This window comes from Cupressus sempervirens, chromosome 7, assembly GCF_028749045.1.
Source record: "Cupressus sempervirens isolate cs-2001-9-10 chromosome 7, ASM2874904v1, whole genome shotgun sequence".
Classification (NCBI taxonomy): domain Eukaryota; kingdom Viridiplantae; phylum Streptophyta; class Pinopsida; order Cupressales; family Cupressaceae; genus Cupressus; species Cupressus sempervirens.
Genome location: NC_143124.1, coordinates 308,845,433 through 308,850,450, shown reverse-complemented (window position 1 = coordinate 308,850,450; position 5,018 = coordinate 308,845,433). Strand labels below are relative to the sequence as shown.

The window sequence follows — 5,018 nt, the reverse complement described above, 5'->3', positions numbered from 1 at the left end:
ATGGAACTATGGAATGAGAGGAGATCCAATGACTATGAAATATGCTCTCTAATATAAGTAGGGCCAAAGAGGACAACATATCCTTTATAGATATTGGAAAGGCTAGTTGAATACTACATTGCCAACAAGAGGTAGAGAAAGGGCAATGAAGGAAGCGATGGTAAGAAAATTCCTCCTCATATTCACATAATAGGCATTTGTTAAGGCTTGGAAGACCAAACCTCTTTAATATCTCTACTATTAGAGCCCTTTGATGACGGACAATCCAAGAGAAAAAAACCTGCCTTGCAAAGGTAGAACTTATCCCAATATAGATGAAGAGGAAAAGTAGATTTGGAAAAATCTTACAAGGATTCAAGATATTGATAGCCCATTTTTGAGTTGTATTCTCCATCCTTGCTCCCATCCCAAATGAGGACATCATTTCCTTCTTTGAAAGAGATAACTCTTGAATATAGGATATCTAAAAGAATAGACCTCTCTTCCACAGTGATATCTTCTGCCTCAAAATCCCTCAAATGCAAATTTAGTCCATCATCTTCAAAAACAACATAGTCTTTGACCAAAGTACCCCATTTTGATTCCAATTGAGGCTTGATATTCTAAAGGGAAGGATCCTACTTGAAGGGACTGTATCCCTCCCAAGAATCACTCTAGAATAGAGTCATCCCTCCATCCACTAGATTTCAAGAGAGTTTGTTCTGAATAATACTTTTACATTTCAGGAGGAATTTTCCAGATTCTTGATCCTCTAGGAGGATTGGCTTCTCTAAAGATATTGATAGGATTGCGAGAAGATAAGTACTTATGAGAAAGGATTATGACTATAATGTTCTTCATAGAAACATTACTGCTTTAGTATAGTTTCTCCATAAGATATCTAGCAAACTATCATAAATTACTCTTCATATCCCTCCCCTCACTTTGTTGATTTAGTACTCCCCTATATACTTTATAATGGGAAAAGATGTGTCTTGTCGATCAAATAATTTGTTATCTTACTATTTATTAATAATATTTTTATATCATTATTAATATATAATAATGATAATCTTTGATTATTATTTATTATATCTTTATTTATTGCTATTTGGATTGTAGTTTATTGTTATTTTAGTTCTATTAGGTTGATTATTATTCATCAAATCTTAGTAATATATTATTATTATATCAATAATATATTATTATTTATTCATTAATAATATATTATATAATCAAATATATTAGTATAGTTATATTTATTTATAATGAAATTATAATATGGTTATATATAGTCATTTATACCAACAATAATCTATTAAAATGATTATTATAACTATTTTATTTCAATCACCTATTTATCTACATTATCAAAACTATGGGACATCACAATCCATCCTTCCTCAAATTGCTTGTCCTCAAGCAATGACCTCTTACACTAAACCTTTAATAAATCTCTCTCTAATTTTTTGAGCTTAACATTTGTAACAAATCTTCTCCACCCAACTATGGCTCGGATTGTGCTATGACATCCATATAGAATACCCTCCACCAAGTATACTTGGATCATATTATGACAATCATACAAAATACCCTCCAACAAGTGTACTTAGATTGTACCATGACATTCACAACAAATTCCCTCCACCAAGCTATGCTTGGATCATTGACATTAGCAATGAATTCCCTCCACTAAGTTATACTTGGATCATTGCATGACATTCACAATGAATGCCTTCCACCAAGTTATACTTGGATCATTCCATGACATTCACAAAATACCCTCTACAAATTTTTACTTGGATCCTTCCATGACATTCACAATGAATGCCCTCCACCAAATTATACCTAGATCTTTTCATGACATTCACAATGAATGCCCTCTTCTAAATTATACTTGGATTGTTCCATGACATTCACAAAATGCCCTCCACCAAGTTTTACTTGGATCTTTCCATCACATTCACAACAAATTTCCTCCACCAAGTTATACTTGGATCATTTTATGTCATTCACAATGAATGCCTTCCACCAAGACATGTTTGGATCATATTATGATATTCTCAATGAATATTATCCACCAAGTTATACTTGGATCAGAAATATTATGTTCATTCAATCTTTTATTATATTAATTACTAATTTCATATCATATATATAAATAAATATACAAATATATATTTTAAATATATATTTGAATTACTTTATTACATTATATCTTAAATATTAACTAATTTATTAAATATCTTAAATAAACATATTTAATAACATAAGCTACTTTATTAAACATGAGCTTTGTGGAGCTATAGTCCTGCCTTGGGAAAGAAAAAAGAAGTATAAATAAATATAATTGTAGATTATTTATTAAAAATAAAGATTTAATTACCAATTATTTTAGAAAAAAATAATCTACAATTATTTAATCAATAATTTGATAATTATTGAATAAAGTAAAACATAATAATTCTCACATGAAGATTTTCTAAATGTGTGCATGGAAATCTAGTATTTAATAGATACAATTGAAATGAAAAATAAAAAAAGATATAGCAAGAGTTAACAGAGATATAATTATAGTTAGGTGTATCAATTATTTATAGAATAGAAAGGTCCATGTGCTAAGGGGCTATTTAACACATTTAAATACAGTTGGGTGCATCAATTATTTATAGAATAAAAGGGCCCATGAGATGTGTTAATGGGTCTTGTATGGAAATGCACTGACATAATGAATTCAATTCAAGTATTTGTTGATTCTACATTTAACCATAAAACTCTAAATCCTAATTCTAAACAAAGCCCTAACATCACTCCAAACTATAATTCTGAAGAGTGGTAAGCAAAGTTCTAAGCCTTTTTGGAATTCTAGTTTTTGTTCATATTTTAGAAGGTACGCTTAGGACTGCATGCATGGAGACAATTGTAGGTGTGCTCACACGGAGATAATTCATGGGACCCCACCTCTAAATGGGCCAAAAAGTTAATAGAAAAAGAGCTTGATCTTAATCCCTGAAGGTTTATCCAAGGTCACAAAGGGCAGAATAGTGGCCTTGAGTAAGTGTATCATTAATCTCTCAAAAGGATGGTTTTCTGGCACATTCAAGAGGCTTATTGATGGTCTAGAATTGCCATATTTAAATGTTAAAATTTAAAAAATTGCAAGTGTTGGGTTCATTACATTCTTTAGTGAAGAGTATGTCATTTGAGCTACAGAGAAATTGAATGTGCATACTATAAACAAACAACAATTAAAGGTGGACAGATGTTCTTCCACGCCCATGGGAGAAGCAACAAGATAAAAAAGTAGTAGAAGGAGAGAGAAATCACCAACATACAGAAGATTCTAATGTGTCAAACTCTCAAACACAAGAGGCTAAGGAAGTTTGTGTTGGGAATATAGTAGACAACAAAAATTTGGTTACTAATGGGTCTATTATGAAGACAAGGAGTACTCGTGATGTATGACCCCCGACCTCTTGAAGATTTTCCCTACAAAGAGAAACTAAATTACAAGAAAAAATATGTTATGCAATTGTTGAAGAACCTACAAACTATCCCAATGTCTTAACCATTGCTTGAAAATTCACATCAATCTTTCAAAACTTTTTGTGGTCATCTCCATTACTAGTTTGGAACATATATCAAAATAGAGGTATCTGGAAACTTTTCAGTGTTTGAGATGGATGAGATACCATCCAGGTTTCTAGCTCAAATAATGAAAAACCCATTATTGTACAGATTTTCTCAACAAGTGTTAAGGAGGAGTTAAATTCAAGTAAAATAAAGAGAATGGTTCAAGAACTTGCAATTGTAGAAACAATAGCTTCTCCACCATAGTTGGTTTAACACTAGCTTATCGTGATGGCATGGTTGTAGGAATTGAAATAATTGCCCCTGCTATTGTAGATGCCCAAATGAATGCAAAAAATAATGGTATAAAAATTACCTTTTTGTGTGAAGGCTGAAGATGTGATGGATTCCTTGCTAAAAGAGTATCTTGATATAACAACAAACACCAAATCTGATATAAAAGAAAATATAAGTCACAAAAGTGATGATAATATGAAAAAGTAATTTTCTAATCAATCTAAAGAACAAAATTTTGATTCTTTGGTGCCTACAATGTAGAAGATAATAATATTGATAAGGAATGTGAAGAAATTGATAATAAAGGCTCCAGCTATTTAGAGATATCTTCTTAGACAAATGGTGACTCTGAAATGAAGAAGGAAGATAGTGGAGCAAAGAACTTTAATGATTTTGTCACCATAGTTAACCCACCATGTGGTGATCCACACCCTACCATTATCAAAGTTCTTTACACTCATCCACACTTGTGACATCTTGTATATATCTTATGTAATCCAGAGACGTTATTAGGAAATACAATTGAACTTTATACACTGTGAATGGAGAAAAATGAGAAGGAGAAGGATAATAAATGAGGGTTCATACATATGAGCAACTTGGTTAGGTATCATGCCAAATCCATGCCCATATCAAAATATTTTCACCTAGTAAAAGCTTTGGTTGTAGATTTGTTTCCCCATACTCCTCACTATGACATGGGTTGTGAATGACAACAAACCAAATCATTGCCTACTTAAAGATGATTTTTGGTCTCTAATGGAAATTTTCTCAAGATGCTAATGCTGGTGAAAGATATTCTTATTAAAATTATGTATCTTCTAGAGGTTTGATTTTCATCCACACCACAAGTCATTGGACAATGTTTAGTATAACTAGGGGTCACTGCCTAATGCAGTGTTTTTTCCATTTTGCTTTTCAACATTGTATTTTAAATTTAATGAATAGTGTAAGATAACTTTCATCTTTATAAAAGAAATAACCCTAGAAATTGAATCATAGATGATCTGAATCAGTGAAGAGAATTTTCTCCATTTGTTTAAAATAAATAAAAATCATCTACATTAGTTATAATTTTCTCATTTTATAGATTATTTATATAAAAAAATTAAGAGGAATATTCTTACCTATTTTTCAATAAAGATCATTTACAACACTTAACATTTGCTCCA

At 31.0% G+C, this 5,018-nt stretch overlaps 2 pseudogenes; both read left to right on the top strand.

The window, feature by feature from the left end:
• Positions 1-2,707: 2,707 nt before the first annotated feature.
• Positions 2,708-3,547, top strand: LOC149546647 (zinc finger CCCH domain-containing protein 24-like; annotated as a pseudogene).
• A 111-nt stretch (positions 3,548-3,658) lies between these two features.
• LOC149546646 (zinc finger CCCH domain-containing protein 24-like) lies at positions 3,659-4,559 on the top strand (annotated as a pseudogene).
• The last annotated feature ends 459 nt before the right edge of the window (positions 4,560-5,018 follow it).